This window comes from Chiloscyllium punctatum, chromosome 26, assembly GCF_047496795.1.
Source record: "Chiloscyllium punctatum isolate Juve2018m chromosome 26, sChiPun1.3, whole genome shotgun sequence".
NCBI classification, from domain to species: domain Eukaryota; kingdom Metazoa; phylum Chordata; class Chondrichthyes; order Orectolobiformes; family Hemiscylliidae; genus Chiloscyllium; species Chiloscyllium punctatum.
Genome location: NC_092764.1, coordinates 6,772,167 through 6,794,196, shown reverse-complemented (window position 1 = coordinate 6,794,196; position 22,030 = coordinate 6,772,167).

Here is a 22,030-nt window from a genome sequence, read left to right as displayed (position 1 = left end):
GAATAAAGAATGGTTTTGGTGATACTGTTTGAGAGATAGGCATAAAGTCGTAGAGTCATAGAGATGTACACCACAGAAACGGACCCTTCAGTCCAACTCATCCATGCCAACCAGATATCCTAAAATGATCTAGACCGATTTGCCAGCATTTGGCCCATATCCCTCTAAACTCCTCCTATTCATGTACCCATCCAGAGGCCTTTTAATTGACATAATTGTACCAGTCTCGACCACGTCCTCTGGCAGCTCATTCCATACACTCAAACCCCTGCATGAAAAAGTCGCCCCTTAGGTCCTTTTTCAATTTTTCTCCTCTCACCTTAAACCTATGCTCTCTAGTTCTCCCACCCCAGGGAAAAGACCTTGTCTATTTACCCTATCCATGCCCCTCATGATTTTATAAACCTCTATAAGGTCACCCCTCAGCCTCTAATGCTCCAGGGAAAACAGCCTCACCCTATAGCTCAAACCCTCCAACCCTGGCAACATCCTTGGAAATCTTATTATCTTTCTCAAATAGAGATGTGGGATCAAGCCCAGCTGCAACCTGAGTTTCTTTTCATTCATTCCTTAATGCAAACATCCACTGTGGCTGGGCCCAGCACTTATTGCCCGTCCCTAGCTGCCCCTTGAGAAGATGGGGGGTGAGCTGTCTTCTTGAACTGCTGCAGTCCATGTGCAGTAGGTAGACCCACAATACAACAAAGGAGGGAATTCCAGATTTGGACCCAGCGACAGTGAGGGAATGGTGATATATTTCTAAGTCGGGATGGTGAGTGGCTTGGAGGGAAACTTGCAGGGGATGATGTTCCATGTATCTGCTGTCCTTGTCCTTCGAGATGGAAGTGGTTGTGGATCTAGAAGGTGTTGTCTAAGAATTATCTTGTATATGGTACATACTGCTGCTCCTGAGCATATGATTAATGTTTGTGGATGTGGTGCCAATCAAGCGGGCTGCTTTGTCCTGGATGGTGTGGAGCTTCTTGAGTGTTGTTGGAGCTGCACCCATCCAGGCAAGTAGGGAATATTCCATCAAACTCCTGACTTGTGCCTTGTAGATGGTGGACAGCTTTGGGGAGACAGGCCGCCTACTTGCTGAACGTTTCAGAGAACACCTCTGGAACATCCGTACCAACAACCCAACCACCCTGTGGCTGAACACTTTAACTCCCCTTCCCACTCCGCCAAGGACATGCAGGTCCTTGGCCTCCTCCATCGCCAGACCATGGCAACACGATGCCTGGAGGGAGAGCGCCTCATCTTCCGCCTAGGAACCCTCCAGCCACAGGGGATGAATGCGGATTTCTCCAGCTTCCTCATTTCCCCTCCCCCCACCTTATCTCAGTCCCAACCCTCAGACTCAGCACCGCCTTCTTGACATGCAATCCTCTTCCTGACCTCTCCGCCCCCACCCCCTCTCTGGCCTATCACCCTCACCTTAACCTCCTTCCACCTATCGCATTCCCAACGCCCCTCCCCCAAGTCCCTCCTCCCTACCTTTTATCTTAGCCTGCTTGGCACACCCTCCTCATTCCTGAAGAAGGGCTTATGCCTGAAACGTCGATTCTCCTGTTCCTTGGATGCTGCCTGACCTGCTACGCTTTTCCAGCAACACATTTTTCAACTCCTGACTTGTGTCTTGTAGATTGTGGACAGGATTTGAGGAGTCAGGAAATGAGATACCTGCCACAGAATTCCCAGCCTTGTTCGGTATTTTTTCTTCATTTATTTAAGGGATGAGGACATTGTTGGCTAGGCCAGCATTTACTACCCACAGGGCACTTATGAGTCAACTGCATACCTGCGGATCTGGAGTCACACGTGGGTCAGACTAGGTAAGGATGGCAGTTTCCTTCCCTAAGGGACATTAGTGAACCAGATGGGTTTTTCCTGACAGTTGACAATGGATTCATGGTCATCATCAGATTTTTATTGAATTCAAATTCCAAAATCTGCCCTGGTAGGATTCAAACCCAGGTCCCCAGAACATTTCCTGGGTCACTGAATTAACAATCTAGTAATAATAGCACAAGACTATTGCCTGCCCTCAGTCCATGGTCATCCCCCAGGATATTATTGTGGGTAATTCAGCATTACTAATGCCATTGAATGATAGTTAGATCAACAGAATGCCTTGCAACAATTAACCAAGGTGCCTTCTGGAGCACCACCCAAAGTCATGACCACTTCACCCAAGCCCCTCAACCAAATGATCATTCTTCTCGTGTTGACTGGGCATTGGATAGGCTATTCAACCATGAGAGGAATGCACCACCTGACCTCTCCTCACGTGCTATGCAAGCACATCTCTAATAACGATAACAAACTATCCTGGCTTGCTACCCCCATCTCTCAACCCCACACTGATGTTTTTGTCCCTGACCCAATATTGGGACTGGCTCGCTGAATATCAAATGGATCTTAGGATATTCCCATTCTGCACTGCTACATGCCACTCATTTGAATCGCTGAAGGAATTGAGTTACATTCTTAACAATAGAGTCATAGAGTCATAAAGTACAGAAACAGACCCTTCAGTCCAACTTGTTCATGCTGACCATAATCCCAAACTAACTAGTCCCACTTGCCTGCATTTGGCCCATGTCCCTCTGAATGTTTCCTATTGATATACTTATCCAAATGTCTTTTAAATGTTCCAACTATACCTGCATCTACCACTACCTCTGGCAGTTCATTCCACATATAAACCAACCTCAATGTGATAATGTCTCCGGTCCCTTTTAAATCTTTATCCTCACCTTAAAATTATGCCCTGTAGTTTTGAGTTGCTCGATCCTCAAGTAAATACCTTTGCTCAATCGCCCATACGCTAATGAGAAAAGTCCCAGACTACCCTGATAACACAAACCTTCTAGCCCCAGCACTTTTCTGCACCCTCTCCAATTTAATAATATCCTTCCTATAGCAGGATGACCAGAACTGTACACAGTACTCCAAAACTGGACTCACCAATGTCCTGTATAACCTCAACATGACTTAATGCTCTGAGCAATGAAGGCAAAACTGCCAAATGCCTTCTTCACCACCCTGTCTGTTCGTGATGCCATTTTCAAAGAACTACGTACCCAAACCCCGAGATAGGGAAGAAAATACAGGGCCATTAGCAGAGATATTTATATCATCTACAGCTGGGAGATTGGAAGGTGGCTAATGTTGTGCCTTTATTTATGAAAGGCTCCTGGAAACTATAGATCAATGAGTCTGATATCAGGTGGTGGGTAAGTTGTTGGAGGGGATTCTGAGAGATAGGATTCACAGGTATTTGGAAAGGCTAGTACAGAGGAACCTCAATTATCCAAAGGACACAGGCAGGGAGTATTTTGTTCGGTTAATCGAATTCTGGATAATCGAATGCTGGATAACATAGTTTAGTTCAGCATTGGGACCTTGCAATCTTGCTGAATAATCCAATATTAGGATAATCAAATGTTGGATAATCGAGGTTCCTCTGTACTGATTAGGGATAGTTAACGTGACTTTGTGCATGGGAAATTGTGCCTCACAAACTTGACTGGGTTTCTTGAGGATGTGATCAAAAAGATGGATGAAGGCAGTATTTTAGGTATCGTCTTACGGACTTCATGTTTGACAATGTTCCACATAGTAAACAGGAAAGTAAAGTTAGATGACATGGAATCCAGGGAGAGCTCACCACTTGGATACAAAATTGGCTTGACAGGAAACAGAAGGTGGTGGTAGAGGGTTGTTTTTCAGACTGGAGGCCTGTGACCAGTGGTGTTCTGCCAGGTTCATTCAGGTCCACTGCTGTTTGTCTTTTACAGACTGAATGTGTTAGGAGTGTCTGGAGTGATTGAGTGGCTAGTTTTCTCCCTGGTACCTCAGAAGGTTGTAGCTTCAGCTCCCAGTGCTGTGCTGTCAGCAGTATCATCCTCTGGATCAGGTGCTGAACAGTAACATCCAGTGATCTCTCCCATCTGAAAGGACAAGGGCAGCTGATATGTGGGAACATCACCCCTGGAACTATTTCACCATTGCTTCATTGTCTCTGGGTAAAGATTCTGGAAGACCCTCCCTAACAGACATCCCTGGATGTCTTAAAATGCAGAAAGGTGGATAAATCCCTGGGACTGGATCAGATGTACCCTCGAACTCTGTGGGAAGCTAGGGATGTGATTACTGGGCCCCTTGCTGAGATATTTGTATCATCAATAACCACGAGTGAAGTGCCATTAAACTGGAGGGTGACTAACATGGTGCCACTATTTAAGGAATATGGTAAGAAAAGGCCAGGGAACTATAGACCGGTGAGCCTGACGTCATTGGTGGATAAGTTGTTGGAGGGGATTCTGAGGGACAGAATCTGTATGTACTTGGAAAGGCGAGGACTGATTAGGGATAGTCAACATGGCTTTGTGCGTCAGAAATCATGTCTCACGAATTTGATTGAGTTTTTCGAAGAAGTGACAAAGAAGGTTGATGTTGGCAGAGCGGTGGATGTTGTCTATGTGGACTTCAGCAAGGTGTTCAACAAGGTTCCATATGGTAGACTGGTTAGTAGGGTTAGGTCACATGGTATCCAGAGACAGCTAGCTGTGTGGATACAAAATTGTCTTGAAGGTAGCAGACAGAGGGCGGTGGTGAAGAGTTGTTTACCAGACTGGAGCCCTGTGACCACCAGTGTGCCACAAGGATCGGTGCTGAATTCACTACTTTTTATCGTTTATATAAATGATTTGGATGTGAACATAGGAGGAATGGTACTAAGTTTGCAGGTGGCATCAAAATTGGAGGTATAGTGGACGGTGAAGAAAGTTACCTCGGTGTACAATGGGGCCTTGACCAGATGGGCCAATGGACCAAGGAGTGGCAGATGGGGTTTAATTTAGATCAATGTGGAGTGCTGCATGTTGGAAAGTCAAATCAGGGCAGGACCTAGGAGCGTTGCTGAACAAAGCCACCTTGGAGTGCAGGTTCATAGTTCCTTGAAAGTGGAGTCACAGGTAGATAGAATAGAGAAGAATGTGCCTTTATTGGTCAGTGCATTGAGCATAAGAGTTGGGAGGTCATGGTGTGGCTGAACAGGACGTTGGTTAGGCTACTTTTGGATTATTGTGTTCAATTCTGCATCCAGGAAGGATGCTGTTAAACTTGAAAGGGTTCAGAAAAGATTTACAGGGATGTTGGTGGGATTGGAGGGTTTGAGCTATAGGGAGAGGCTAAATAGGCTGGGGTTATTTTCTCTGGAGCATCAGAGGCTGAGGGGGTGACCTTATAAAGGTTTATAAAATCATGAGGGGCACGGATAGGGTAAGTTAACAAGATCTTTTTTTTCCCAGGGTGAGGGAGTTCAAACCAGAGGGCATGGGTTTAAGGTGACAGGATAAAGATTTAAAAGGGACCTAAGGGGCAACATTTTCACGCAGAGGGTGGTGGTGCATGTATGGAGTGAACTGCCAAAAGAAATGGTGGAGGCTGGTACAATTACAACATTTAAAAGGCATCTGGATGGATACATGAATAGAAAGGGTTTAGAGGGATATGGGCCAAATGCTGGTAAATGGAACTAGATTAATTTAGGATATCTGGTTGACATGAACAAGTTGGACTAAAGGGTCTGTTTCCAGGCTATACATCTCTATGACTCTATGACTCTGTAACAGCTTTGTGAGTCTGCCTACTGCACATGGACTCCAGTGGTTCAAGAAGTCAGTTCATCACCACCTGCTCTTGGGTGGCATCGTGGTTCAGTGGTTAGCACTGCTGTCTCACAGTACCAGGGACCCAGGTTTGTTTCCACCCTCAGTCGACTGTCTGTGTGGAGTTTGCACATTCTCCCCGTGTCTGTGTGGGTTTCCTCCTGCAGTCCAAAGGTGTGTAGGTTAAGGTGGATTGGCTGTGGGATTCTGGGTGGGCTGTCCCCTGGAGGGTCAGTGTGGCTTTGATGGATGAAATGGCCTGCTTCCACAATTTGGAAATTCTATCATTCTCAAGGGCAACTAGGGGATGGACAATAAATGCTGACTCAGCCAGTGACACCCATGTCCAATCAGTGAATATGGATAAATAGAGTACATATTGCTGGGACTCTGTGTTTTGCCTTAAGGTTCTGGACTCTTAGCTTCAAACAAACCAGTTTTGCCTCTCTCTGTTAGTGAAGTCTTAAATCAATGTTCTCAGCAGGGGCCAGAGAATGCTGTTCTTCTCAGGGCTGCAGGGTACAACTCAGTATCCAGCACTGAGACACATTAATTCATCGAGTCATGTTGTTGTTGATGTTTGCTGAAATTAGGATCAATGTCACACAATGTGTGCCAGTCATCAGTAACTGGATACCAGCCACACAAAAGAAAACAAGACGATGTGATTGAAAATCTCTATTTCGAAGTGACTCATGTGGCTCTATCTATTTTCAGATCCTATATTTATATTCCTCTCACTGCTAATGGAATGTCAGCCTCAGATCAGGAGGTAGAACTCGCAGCACAAGCTCAGTGGGTCATGGTTTCGACCCTTACTTCAAACATAATCCACATTGGCATCTTAATGCTACACTTCCAGGATTTGTTGCCTTTCAAATGAGATGTTAACCCAAGGCCCCAGCTGGCATTCCAGGTGAGTTCAAAAGATCCCACAATGCTGGCTGTACAAGAGCAGAGCTCTCCACAGTCTTCAGGCCAATATTTATGCCTTAAACAACATCATTAAAAATGGATTGGAGGCAGCAAAATCAATGATCTGGACAGTGACTGTGGAGAGAGTTAATGCTTCAGATCAATAAGGGGTGCATTAGAAGTGCAAGTTCCTCCTTCACAAGAGAGACATGGGCCACTTTGCCTCTGTCGGTTGCACTCCCTCTCAACGTCAGAGAGCTGCAGCTTTTAACTCTGTCACAAACTATAAACACCGTGCACTATTTAACCATGCTGTTGAGACTTTAAACCGAAGCCACATTGACCTGTTGGACAAACAAATCAATGTGAAGGGGGTTAGCCTGTATTCCATGTTTTTCTGTTATTTCGCTTCTCCCTTTGAGCCCGCGCCCCTCACTAACAGCAATGCAAACAGGCAGAACCCAGTATGTACACCGACCCCCCCCTCTCAGTACACAGCTCTCGACTGTACCTCCTGGTGGTGACACATGGGAACTGGATCCCTCACAGCTCCAGGCCAAAGCTTCTCAGGGACCTGGAGGAGGTTTGGCGCTGGGATCGGCAGTTTGCCAGCCCCCAGCATGTGGACCCAGCCTGGCACTCAAACCCCCAGCGATGGGCACATAACTCTGCTGTCTTGGTGGGTGGGGGGACCTCAGGAGAGCCGTAAACCCAGACAGAAAAGCTGGACGGAAGCCCAAAGATGGAGTGATGCTTGTCATCCTTCTGGTAGCTCCAAAATGTGGTGGGAAAATGGTGTTCGGCAGCTCAAAGACAAGATAAATGTTGCCCAGATTAGTAGCCAGGAACACTGTAGGAGAGTATGGATTGACACAGCATGGGAGAGCAGTTATAACTGAGAACCCCAATTTGATTGGTTTAGATTAGAAGTGCTGCAGGCTGTCTCCTGTGGTTGGACCCACCATGTCTCCCTGGTCAAACACTGCCCAGCTCTGGCTGCACACAGCCCAAACTGCAAGATACTGACCCCCACACCCTGTCCAGGTCAATGGGTACTTGAGATTGGAATCACTGCTCAACAAGTGAAGAGAGTTTAACGCACTCAGCAAAATAGCAACATGAGGGGACGTAAGGGCCTGCAGGAAAACTGATCCGACCACTCTGGGGATATGGGTTTGAATCCCACGATGGGAAATAGAACCTGCATTTAATACAAATCAGGAATGGGGATGACCATGTTGTACAATCTGTTTCCCCAATGTCTTTAGGGAAGGAAGTCATACAACCCCTACAGATGTGGGAACAGGCCCTTCTACCTAACAAGTCCACACCAACCTTACGAAGAGTATCCCACCCAAACCCATTCCTCTACATTAATCCCAATAAAGCAACTAACCTACACATCCCTGAACACTACGGGCAATTTAGCATGGTCAATTCATCTAACCAGCACATCTTTGGATTGTGGGGGGAAACTGGAGCACCCGGAGCAAACCCACGCAGACAATGTAGAAACTCCACACAGACAGTCACCCAAGACTGAAATTGAACCTGGATCCCTGGCGCTGTAAGGCAGCAGTGCTAACCACTGAGCTACTGTGCCACATCTGATGGTGGATGTCCTTACTCTGGTCCAGCCCATGTGTGACCCCAGGCACACAACAATGTGACTGACTCTTAACAGCCCTCCTGATAATACGTGCTCACCCAGTCAATGACTGAATTTTTAAAATTTCAAAATGAAAGAAGAGACCAACTCTGAACAGGCTGGAAAGTCAGGAGCATGGAGAGGGGACGTGTAGCCAGCACAAGGCACAGGGAACATATGAGGCTGAATATTACTGTGGTCTCACTACATGCACCGGGCTCCCTGAGAGTGGATCACTTCCCTCTGGAAGAGTTCAGAAGGAACTCTCAAATAAAGACGAAGTCCAGCAGCCACAGAATTTTGTCTTTATCTGAAACAAACACAGAGATGAGTCACATGGGATTCTGTTCCTCTCTCAATGAAGCTGCCAGACCTGCTGAGTTTCTCTAGCATTCTCTGTGCTTGCTGCATGAGGAACTTGCCACTCTTCATGATAAAAACATCCAGAAATGATTCAGAACATGTTCTCTCCACCTGCCTCTTGACTCAGACAGGGCCAGTTTACTTCCTGGCTATCTGAACTCCAGCACTGCGGTGCAGAGGTGTGCCGCTGGAACAGCACAGCAGGTCAGACAGCATCTGATAAGCAAGAGAGTCGACACTTCGGGCAAAACCCTTCATCGGGAAGTCCTGATGCCTGAAACGTCAATTCACTTGCTTCTCAGATGCTGCCTGAATGTCGTGCTTTTCCAGCGCCACACTTTATCAACTCTGACTTTCAAGCATCTGCAGGCCTCACTATCTCCTTTGGTGCAGAGGTAAAATACCAGGTCTATGATGAAGCATCAGCGGAATCAGTAAGTCAGAACATTTTCAACAACTGAGGAGATTTCAACACAAGAGTAAGAGTGTGGACTGGGAGGTGTAACCCTCTTGCCTCAGGCACAGTGGTCTGAGGAAGGTAAATGAGAATGAACAGAAACTATTGGAGTTTTGCTTCTACCATGAGCTTTGTGTAGTAACTAAAAACCAGGTCTCCCTGTGTCCCAGAGGTCAGGCTATTGACAGCAGCAGGATGTGATCACAGAGAGTGGCATGGTAGCTCACAGTGCCAGATGCCTGAGTTTGATTCCAGCCTCAGGCAACCGTCTGTATGGAGTTTGTACATTCTCCCTGGGTCTGTGTGGGTCCCCTCCAGGTGCTCCAGTTTCCACTCGCAGTGCAAAGATGTGCAGGTTAGGGTGAATTGGCCATGGGAAATGCAGGGTTACAGGGAGAGAGTAGGTGTTGAGTCTTTGTGGGATGCTCTTTAGAGGGTCAGTATGGGCTGAATGGCCTGCCCCCCATGCTGTAGGGATACTATAATCATTAGCAGACATGACTGTGAACACCATTCTCCTCTCACACAGCACTGTGATACTGATCACTTCCTGTTGCGTGTCAGGATTAGGATATAACTCTTGGCAAAGGGCTTCCAATCAAATCAGAAATATCGTTCCCATATCACTTTACCCACACAGCTACTCAACAACTTTATTGAATGGTTATACACTGCATAGCGTTCAGAAGTGAAATGGAACATAATCCAAGATACCATCTACAATAAGCTGTTGTGGCTGCAGCCTGACCTCGATAAATCCTCCAGCCAACATTACCGTTTAAATTATGAACATCCTGGTCTTGTCACAAGCTTTGAACCATCTTTTTCCATTACATCCTCTCTTCACAATCTATTTAAATCTTCAGAACTGAAAAAGAGTCACATTGGACTCAAAATGTTAACTCTGTTTCTCTCTCCACAGTTACTGCCAGATTTGCTGAGGTTGTCCAGAAATCTCTGTGTTTGTTTTTGGCCTTTAATGCAGTTATTTTAAGGCCCTTCACCCCACTTCTTCAGGAAGGTGTTTCTAACCTTAATGATAGAGCTCTGAAATACTCCCAAGGCTCCATCTTCTCGCAGGACTCGGGTCACTTGCCAATGTGACTTCGTTTTACTCCCTTCCTCACCCACACCACACCTTTCTCCTGAACCTCTTACTAACCCTGAGGTGGAAGTTTTCTGCTGGACAGCTGCTTTGAGCTCTGCTACTGCTGCCATTACCTGCCTTTCCACTGAGGAACTGACTGGCTATCCAAACTCAGTCATGTCCTTAAAGCAGAAAACTCACTCGTCTTGTGAAAACCCTTTCTCCGGGGTCATTATTTTTCTCATTGTTGCTACCTCAAGATTCTTATGCAATAGTCCTTACGCTGCCATCATGTGTGGTAGTGTTGATCTATGGTTGGGGTAGATTATGCTACCAATCCATGTTCCAACGTCATGTCTCGCAGTAATGGAGGATAAACCATAGCTGAATCTTAACTAGAGGTGGGACTTGTCCTCTGCAAGATGATACAATTTATTGTGTGATTGCAATCAGTATAAATTACATTGATTAGTCTTGCATTATTATAAAGAATTGGAGATGATACATCTGCCTCCATCTGGGCATCTTGTTTGACTGCACACTTCTCCACCAAAGACTGCGTGACATCATCCAATTCTAAACGCTCAGCATTTGGAAACCAACAGTGGGAGAATGCTAACAGATTGAAGGCTCACAATATTGTGACAGAACCTGTTATCAAAGCCAACTGGTCCACTGTCATCAATTGCATAAGAAGGCCAAACCAAAAAAACTCTGAAAGCAGTAACAGCTTCTCAAAGTAAACTCTGACAGACGGTTAGGAGGCACAGCAACGATGTCTGGTTTCAACTATGCTGGAATATTCAGATGTCCTTTGACACAGGGAATGCTAGGAGCATGTGTGAAGACTTCAGAAAGGCAATAGATCTATCAGCAAGGAAAACAGCTTCATAGGAAACAAAGGACTGCTCCTCCATCCAAGGCCCCAATCTTTGCACACCCGGCAGAGATTTTCCTGCTCCTCCAAACACCTCATCTGCTGCGTCTGTTGCTCTCCTCTACATTGGGGAGACAGGATGCCAAATCGTGGAATGTTTCAGAGAACATCTCCGGGACACCCACACCAACCAGCCCCACTGCCCTGTGGCCAAACACTTCAACTCCCCCTCTCACTCCGCCAAGGACATGCAAGTCCTGGGCCTCCTCCACTGCCAAACTCTAGCCACCCGACACCTGGAAGAAGAAAGCCTCATCTTCTGCCTTGGGACCCTCCAACCACACGGGATCAGTGTGGATTTCACCAGTTTCTTAAGCTTCCCTTCCCCCACCTTATCCCAGATCCAACCCTCCAACTTGGCACCGCCCTCTTGAACTGTCCTACCTGAGCATCCACCTATCTGCTCCACCCTCTTCTCTGACCTATCACCTTCATCCCCCAACCTCTATCTCCCTGTCACATTGCCAGCTACCTTCCCCCAGCCCCATGCCCCTCCCATTTATCTCTCAGCCCCCTTGGGCCACCCCACATTCCTGATGAAGAGCTTATGCCCAAAACCTCGACTCTCCTGCTCCTCGGATGCTGCCTGACCGGCTGTGCTTTTCCAGCACCACACTTTTTGACTCATAGGACACAAATGCAGGGGAGGTCATGACTGACTGCAGTGGTGCAGAGATGAATTCAACACTACCTTGAGTTGTATTCTAGAGGAGGACTGGATCACTGAGGATACTACAGAAAGCTTGTGTGTTATGATGTTAAGCCCACAGTACAGCAGTTTAGCAAAGTTCTAGACTCCTTCATGGTGAACAAGTTCCAGGAGCTGCTATGATATACCCTGAACTCATCAAAGACAGGAAACCACACACCTACAGTAACTGCACAAACTGCTCATTCTCTGCGGGAGGGAGGGTGTAGTGGTCCGGGTGTGAATGATGCAAAGATAAGATGTAGGTGCACAAGTAGGGCATTCAGCCAACCGAGTCAGCTCTGTCATTCACTGAGATCGTGGCTGATCTGATCTTCAACTCCACTTTCCTGCCTTTGCCCCATAACCCTGTGCTGGTCAACGCAACTCTTTGTTAAACATCTCGTGGGGTGGCTCAGGAACATGCAGTGTGTGTCTCGTTCATTGCAGAGGAAGATAATGGGTTGAGAAGGCGCAGGGTTTAATGGCGTTTGATTTCCTTGGACTCTCCTCTGTCTGAGACCATTTTAGTTTCCCTTTGTCTCTTCCCAAGCTCCCCAGAGTAGGCAGCTCCCAATGATCATGGTGAAGTATACTTGTGGTGCAGTGGTAGTGTCCCTTCCTCTGAGATAGGAGGCCCAGGTTCAAGACCCACCAGCTCCAGAGGTCAGATTAGATTAGATTAGATTCCCTACAGTGCAGAAACAGGCCCTTCGGCCCAACAAGTCCACACCAACCCTCTGAAGAGTAACCCAGTCTCATTCCCCTCTGAATGATGCACCTAACACTATGGGCAATTTAGCATGGCCAATTCACCTAACCTGCACATCTTTGGACTGTGGGAGGAAACCAGAGCACCCGGAGGAAACCCATGCTGAATTGTGTAATAACATCTCTGAACAGGTTGGTTAGGAAACATCCAGAGATCATGGCTGTCAGTGACTGTCTCCCAGATTTCAATGTCAATGATCACACTACATATCCTGCTCCTGTATGTCCTTGTCTTGTTCCAAGTACCCAGGAGCCTGTGAATCATTGACCAGGTCACTGCACAGAGTCTTTGGGCCAACAGTGAACCAGTGCAGATGCCTTAGCAATGGCTTGACCTCCACAGACTTTAACAGTAAAGAATTCAACAAATTCACTGCCCTCTGAGAGAAGAAATTCCTTCTCATCTCTGCCTTAAATGGTAAACTCCTTATTCTGAGATTATTCCCTCTGATCCTAGACTCTCCCACTAAAGGAAACAACCTTTCTGCATCGACCCTGTCAAGTCCCGAAAGAATCTTGTATATTTCAGTAAGGTCACCTCTCATGTTTCTATCTGGGAACAGGTCCAAAGACTCTGTGCAGTGACCTGGTCAATGATTCACAGGCTCCTGGGTACTTGGAACAAGACAAGGACATACAGGAGCAGGATATGTAGTGTGATCATTGACATTGAAATCTGGGAGACAGTCACTGACAGCCATGATCTCTGGATGTTTCCTAACCAACCTGTTCAGAGATGTTATTACACAATTCAGCATGGGTTTCCTCCGGGTGCTCTGGTTTCCTCCCACAGTCCAAAGATGTGCAGGTTAGGTGAATTGGCCGTGCTAAATTGCCCATAGTGTTAGGTGCATCATTCAGAGGGGAATGAGACTGGGTTACTCTTCAGAGGGTTGGTGTGGACTTGTTGGGCCGAAGGGCCTGTTTCTGCACTGTAGGGAATCTAATCTAATCTAATCTGACCTCTGGAGCTGGTGGGTCTTGAACCTGGGCCTCCTATCTCAGAGGAAGGGACACTACCACTGCACCACAAGTATACTTCACCATGACCTCTGGGAGCTGCCTACTTAGAGGAGCTTGGGAAGAAACAAAGAAAAACTAAAATGCTCTCAGACAGAAGAGAGTCCAAGGAAATCAAACGCCATAAACCCTGCACCTTCCCAACCCATTACCTTCCTCTGCAGTGAACGAGACAGACACTGCATGTTCCTGAGCCATCCCACGAGATGTTGTGTTGACCGACACTGTGCAAACCTTCCTCAGATCCAGGCTTGAAGTTAAGGCTTGCAGTGTGAGTAAGAAATTCTCTCCCTTTTTTCTTGGTCAATATTCCTCCTCATTCCACTCCTAACATGAAGGTATAAACAGTGACTGTTCTGAGATGCTGCTGTGCACAAAATGAATGCTCCATTAGCCTATGCAACAGAGAAGTAAATTATTCCGTGTAGCATTTTCATGTGCCATTGGGATTTATCCATTTATTTTGCATTGTTTATAAGACGCAAAGCAACTCTATTCCTTTTGGCGGTGCTGATGAGCCATCAGTGGATGGGGAGCTCACCACCGCCCCCTAGCAGTAATATTATGGAACTGCAGGTCTTCTCCACAATGATAGGAGAATTGGCATGACAGCGGCACAAAGCATAGGAGCTGACAAATAGGAGCTGAAGAAGATCATTTGACCCTTTGAGTCTGTTCAACCATTCAATACATTTCAGGGGGACCTTCTACCTCACATTCACATACACACACACACACACACACACACACACACACACAGAGTCCCTCAGTACAGCCCAGAAAAACTTAATCTTGAGTAAACCCACCAGCAAACAGTGACAGCCCTCTGGGATAGAGAATTTCAAAGATTCACTACCATCTGAGTGAAGAAATTTCTCTTCATCTCAATCGCAAATAACCCAACTCCCTACTGTGAAACTGTGACCCCGCATTCTAGATGCCCCCACCCCAGCCTAGCCAATGGGAAACAACCTTTCAATGCCTATTCCATTAAGCTCTTGAAGATCATCTCTCATTATTCTCAGTATCAAAGCCATTGACCAATTCTATGCAATTAGAGCTTTGTTGTGACTACATTTATAAAATGTCGCAGTCTATTCTCCGGATATTGGAACTTCCCTAAACAGCTGGACATTGTTGTTAGGTCAGTATCATCCCCACACTATGTAAATTATCCTTCATTTCTATCTCTGGTCCCCACATGCTGTTTTATCTCAAATGCATAAAACAATTATTTTCAAAGAATATTGCTGTGAAAGATTCCTGCAGCTTGCATCTGCACCAGGATCGTCTTTGGCTGGTTTTGCTACTCTAACCCTTCGTCTAACATCAGTCTATCGGGCTTACTGGTATTCAGTGATGAAGGATTAATAACAAATCAGTCTTTGCAGTACAGGCATGCACTTGAGTCATAAGAAGTAGCTTATTAATGTAATCTGACAATTGTATTATTAAAGCACACTTTGTGGGGAGTTAGTTAGCTTGGACAGTAGGTTTGTGATGCAGAGTGACACCCACAGCACAGATTCAATTCCTGTACCAGCTGAGGTCCTGTCTTCTCAACCTCGCCCCTCTCCTGAGATGTGGTGACCCTCAGGTTAAACCCCATCCGTCATCTCTCGGTAATGAGAGAGCAGCCAGTGGGACTATGACGACTTTACTTTCCTATAGTATATTTGAAGGAGACGTGTGTCAGGGAAATTTGAATTCAATAAAAAAATCAAATAATGAAAGCAATGTACCGGGGGATGTTGGAAATTGGAAATAAAAACAGAAATACTAGAGCAACTCAGCAGGTTTGACAGTATCTGTCAACAGAGAAACTAAGTTAATGTTTTAAGTTGAATATGACACTTCTTTGAAATAATCTTTTTTAAATAAGAAACATGTATCCCAGGATAGTCAAAGTTACATGGTTTTTACCAGGAGGGGTATGTCTGACAGTCTAGAACAATTACAATTAGAATTGTCTAGCTCTTGCCAGACACTGTCCCATATATCCCAGAGGGTGGAATTACACAATTGTTTATTATTAACTCCTTCAGGCTACTGCCATACATAACAAATATGTTAGCTTGACACAAATATCAAGCCTCCTTTGGCAGCAATGTGAGCAATTCAAAATGGGCAACAAATTTGGGCTAGTCACATCTCACGAATAACCTTCGAGGGCATCTTGTTTGAAAACTCATAACGTTCATTTGAAACCAAGCTCAAAGAATAAGAGTGTGCTGGAAGTAACAGAATATAAATGTGTTCAGACAAGGAGCAGGTGCCAGAGGTCACACAGTGATTGTTGAATGCAAGGTTGTTTAATATTTAAATGATTGAGAGAGACAGGATAAGCATTAGGAATGTGAAGACAGAAGTGATGCCCTCTATGTAGAATGACCCCTGCAGGACAGGACAGGCCAGCAGATACCAATCAGTGCCTTAAAGTGTGGGTGTGGAGGAGGGCTATCTCCCAGGAGAAGGAGAGACAAAGACATAGGACTCCAGATGTTTGACATAAGGAATAGGAGCAGGAGTGGGCCATCTGGCCCATTTGAGCCTACTCTACCATTAAATAAGACCATGGCTGATCTTTCTTGTAGGCTTAGTTTCACTTAGTCACCCGCTCACTATAACCATTAATTCCTTTACTGTTCAAAAATCTATCTTTGCCTTAAAAATATCCAATGAGGTAGCCTCCACACTGTTTCACTGGGCATGGGATTCCAGATTCACATCCCTTTGGGTGAAGAAGTTCCTCCTCAGCTCAGTCCTAAGTCTGCTCCCCCTTATTTTGAGGCTATGCCCCCTCGTGTTGTTTGCCTGTCATTTAGGGCGGCACGGTGGCACAGTGGTTAGCACTGCTGCCTCACAGTACCAGAGACCCAGGTTCAATTCCCGCCTCAGGCAACTGACTGTGTGGAGTTTGCACATTCTCCCTGTGTCTGCGTGGGTTTCCTCCGGGTGTTCCGGTTTCCTCCCATAGTCCAAAGATGTGCAGGTCAGGTGAATTGGCCATACTAAATTGCCGATAGTGTTAGGTTAGGGGTATGGGTGGGTTGCGCTTCGGCGGGTCGGTGTGGACTTGTTGGGCCAAAGGGCCTGTTTCCACACTGTAAGTAATCTAATCATCCTAGTTTCACCCACCAGTGGAAACATCCTCCCTGATTCTATTTTATCTATTCCCTTCATAATTTTATATGATTCTATAAGATCTCCACTCATTCTTCTAAATTCTAATGAGTACAGTGGAAATAGCATTCAATTCTGGCCTCCCTGCTTTATTGTGAAACTTGAAAGGATGCAGAAAAGATCTGCAAGGATGTTTCCAGGTTTGGAAGGTTTGAACTATAGGGAGAGGCTGAACAGGCTAAGGCTGTTCTCCCTGGAGCGTTGGGGGCTGAGGGGTGACCTTATACAGGTTTATAAAATCATGAGGGACATGGATAGAATAAATAGACAAGGTATTTTTCCCAGGTTAGGGGAGTCCAAAACCAGAGGGCATAGGTTTAGGGTGAGAGGGGAGAGATTTAAAAGAGACCTAAGGGGCAACTTCTTCACGCACATGGTGGTGCGTGGATGGAATGTGCTGTCAGAGGAAGTAGTGCAGGCTGGTACAATTAAACAATTAAAAGGCATCCAGATGGGTATACAAATAGGAAGGGTTTAGAGGGAAATGGGCCAAGTGCTGGCAAATGGGACTACATTGGGTTGGGATATCCGGTCAGCATGGACGAGTTGGATCGAAGGGTCGAAAGGTCTGTTTCTGTGCTGTACATTTCTATGACTCTATAAAAACATAAAGTGCTGAAGAAACTCAGCAGGTCTGACAGCATCTTGGGTCCAGTGACCCTTCTTCAGAATTGCATCAGTTGTGAAGAAAGATTTTTTTTTAATTACTCATGGAATGTGGGCATCACTGGCTGGGCCAGCATCTATTACCCATCCCTAATTGCCTTTGGATACACTGACTGCTTTGCTGAGCCATTTTAGAGGCAGCTCAGAGTCAACCACATCGCTGAGTCTGGAGTCACATATCAGCCACAGCAGGTAAGATCAGCAGATTTTCTGCCCTGAAGGAAATTAACGAACCAGATCAGTTCTTATGACATTCAACAATGGTTCCATGGTCACCATTAAATTTATAAACAGAAATTGGTGGAAAATGTCAACAGTAAAACTCAGAGACCCAATGCAAAAGACAAAGACGATATTAATTCTGGTTCTGAAGATGAGTCACACTGGACTGGAAACATGAATGCTGTTTCTCTCTCCACAGATGCTACCAGACCTGCTGAGTTTCTCCAGCAATTTCTGCTTTTATTCCGGATTTGCAGCATCTGCGGTATTTTGCTTTTATTATTAAATGTCATTTTGGTATTGAATTCCAATTCTATCATCTGCCCTGGTGGAATTCAGGCCACAGCCCCCAGGACATTCGCTACTCACCATGTGGCCTCCCTTCCATTGATGAGACCAAACACAGACTGGGTGCTCACTTTGTGCACCACTTCCCCTCTGCGTGTAAGAACGACCCTGACCTCCAAACTGCTTGCCTTTTCAATACACCAGCTTTTGAAATGATTGATTGTTATTTGCATTTTACAGTAAAATACAGCAAAAAACTTCAACTGCTGCCACAGTCCAGCACCATTTGGAATTGGTTAAGGATGAAAAGAATAAAAAGATGTAACAGAGAGTCCACCTTCATTCTGCTACCTCTGCTGTAAGTCCTGATTTGGCTCACCAACAACACCTAGTCTGCTAACCCTCCACCATCCCTCCTCCACCCAGTACAATGAAGGGTATGTACATTAGTCTGATCTTAGAGTAGGATAATACCATCGAGGGCTGAAGGGCCTGTTCTGTTCTATGTTCTATAAACAACACCTCATGTTGTGCTCAGGTACTTTCCAGCCTCAGGGTCTCAGCATTGAATTCAATAACTTCTGAAACTGAGGACATCTTGTCTGCTTTTTAATTTCCTTACATTCTCTTACCATGCCCACCCACCCCACCACAGCCTTTTGTTGTGTTTGTGATTTGTTTATTTTGCACTCAGTTGCAATTCACCAGCATTCATACCTTCATTTTTTTCCCTTTTCTGTTTCACCATGATTATGCCCCTGGGTCACACTGTCTGGCCTATTGTTCCACCTCTGCCTCTGTGAAAAGTATAAAATATAACTTATTTTTCCAACACATTTTGTTTCCAGTGGAAAGGATTTGAAATGTTTTCTCTGTTTCTCTCTCCACAGGTGCTGCCAGACCTTTAGTTTAATTCATTCATAACAGTGTCACTGGCTAGGCCAGTGTTTATTACCCATCTGTAGGTGCCCAGAGGGCAGTTAGGAGTCAACCACATTGCTGTGGGTCTGCAGTCATGTGGACCAGACTAGATGGCAGTTTCCTTTCTTAAACAGCATCAGTGAGACAGATGGCTTCATCATAGAATCCCTAAGTGTGGAAACAGGCCATTTGGCCCAACAAGACCACACCAACTCTCCAAAGAGTATCCCACCCATTCCTCTACCCCATTACTTTACATTTCCCCTGAGTAATGCACTTAACCTACACATCCCTGAACACTGTGGGCAATTTAGCATGGCCAATCCACATAACCTGCACATCTTTGGGCTGTGGGAGGAAACCGGAGCACCCAGAGGAAGCCCATGCAGACAGTGGCCTGAGGCTGGAATCGAATCCCCAAAAATTGGCATTGGATACATGGGCATGGTTAGACTCTTAATTCCCTTAGTGACCCCAATTCTGAGGAAGAGTAACTCAACCAAAAACATTAACTCTGATTTCTCTCCACAGATGCTGCCAGACCTACTGAGCTTTTCCAGCGACATCTGTTTTGGTTCTTAATTTCAGGTGTTTGTCAAATTCAAACTCCACCATCTATCATGGCAGCATTTGAATCCAGATATCCAGGACATTAGAAACAAAATCAGAAGTTGCTAGAAAAACTCAGCAGGTCTAGCAGCATCTGTGCAGAGAAATCAGAGTTAACATTTTGAGTCTGTTGAACCTTCCTCAGCACCGCCAGGATATGACCTGGGTCTCTACATTAACATTCCTGATGAAGGGCTTTTGCCTAGAACATTGATTCTCCTGTTCCTCAGATGCTGCCTGACCTGCTGTGTTTTTCCAGCGCCACACTCTCCACTCTGATCTCCAGCATCTGCAGTTCTCACGTTCGCCCATTCCTGGTGAATGGCTTATGCCCGAAACATCAATTCTCCTGCTCCTCGGATGCTGCCTGACCAGCTGTGTTTTTCCAGCGCCACACTCTCAATTCTGAGCTCCAGTATCTGTAATCCTCACTTCCTCCTACACTAACAGTCCAGCAATACCAGGCCATGTCCTTCCCTCCTTGGATGCTGCCTGAACTGCTGTGCTCTTCCAGCACCACTAATCCAGAATCTGGTTTCCAGCGTCTGCAAGTCATTGTTTTTACCTCATCTCCTTCCCTTGCTGAGCGTCCCCAGGACATTACCTGGATCTCTGTAACAACAAACTACAAGGACAGTATCAGTGGGGGCACCGCCTCCCCGAAAGGGAAAGAAAACAGAAATCTCTTGCCCTCCCGGGCCGGTTTCCTGGAGCATCGCCCTCGGTGAAACAGTGAAGTGATCAGGGTCCGAATGCAGGCAGCAGTGCGCAGGAGCACTTTCAGTTTGCCATTTGCCTGGCACAGTTAGGGTGAGGGAGACAGACAAGAACAAACTTGCCCCTGGAGCTGGGAAGTTGAATGAAGGGCTAGCGGCTGATGGATACATTGTAGCGCGGAGGGAGAGTTTGATACATTTCAGAAAATTGATACACTGTATCCCGCCGGCTGGGGAATTCCCCTCCTGCAACATGGGCGGCTGCAGCAAGGCAGAACTTTACCAAAAGTTCCTGGCTTCCTACCAGAAGGATTTCGTCTCCGGCAGCCTGTGTCCCTGCGCCGGGGGTGAGCAGCTCCGCCGGGGGAAGGAGCTTCTCGATTCGATGGCCGCTCCCCGCCAGCGCTTCCCGCTGCTGGATTTCTACCGCCTGGCGCTGGGCTTTGTGGAAGCCAAGAGCGGGGAGGGCAGCGGACAGCAGTCTCTCTTCGCCCTCGGGAAAGCCTTGGAGCTGCTGGAGCTGATCTGCATCAACCTGTACCTGTGGCCCTGGAGAAAGGAGATCAAGTCGATCAAGGTCTGTGTTGGGGGGGGGGTCTGGCAAGTGGGGTTGGCTGGACGAGGGATCTCTGAGTGGGGTCAGGATCACTGTGGCCGGCAGTGACATTAAAGGGTGAGACATTTTCCCCAGGGTGACATTGTCAGGTCAAGCTGGTGAAGGGACCTACTCTGGGTTTCAGTTTCCTTGTAATTCCCGCAACTATTTCCCTCGTCACCTCTCCATAAACACTACACACCTCCCACCCCCCCCCCCCCGTTTCATTTTCAAAATTGTAACTGAGCGTCACTGATATAGACATTTCGATTTGGAAGAATTCAGAATTACAACATTGAGACGTATTTCACTCAGAGGGTTGGGAGTTCTCCTTCGCAGGAGATTGAGGATGTTCCAGGTTGGGATATATTTAAGGCCGGAATTGCTGGAGTTTTGGAGTCTCAGGAAATCACGGGAGGCAGAGAGTGGGCAGGAAAGTGAAATTGAATTCCGAGGTTTTCGCATCGTACAGAATAGAAGAGGTCTTTTGGCCCACCAAGCGCCCTATAAAAGATCCCCCATGATAGTGTTGGATGGTAGACACGGCTTGATGGGCTGAATGGTCTCCTCTTGTTCCTGTCTTCTATGGGGAGGTACTTTCTGGTCCCAGTTTCTACTCACTGCATTCCTACAACACACTTTCCCTGTAACCCATTCGGAAGGGTCAGTGTATGGTAACACTTGCTTTTCAGAGGTCTGCACAGAGGTTAAAGTGAATGTAGCCGTAACTGCCCCCTCCCCTGGAAGGTGCTGGCATTGACCCACCTCAAACATTCTCCAGCAGCAGACCCTGAAGCAACTCCAAATGCGGTTCAGGGACACAGAGCGAGAGGAACCTAAAAGTTCACCCGAGTGTGGGTCTGGAGTCCCTCTGACCTTGTTCAACTCCAGCTGTGAGTGTCATTGTTTACTGCGTTACATGTTCTCCTGGGAAACTGATGCTGCCATTCCCACGTGAATGCCGATGCAACAACAACTTCTTTATATAGCAATCTCTTCATGAAATCAGACATCCTTGGGCACATCAGGGGACTGTTACCCAGCAAAAGGACAAAAGATAAGAGTCAAGTGTGGAGGGATTGTCTTAGGAGCAAAGGCTAAACAGGTTGGGACTCTACTCCCTGGAGTTTAGCGGAGAGAGAGGTGATCTCATTGAAACACACAGAATTCTTAAGGGGTTTCACAGGGTCAATCCTGGGAGGATGTCTCCCCTCAAGGAAGAGTCTGGGACCAGAGGGCAGAGTCTCAGAATAAAAAGACACCAAT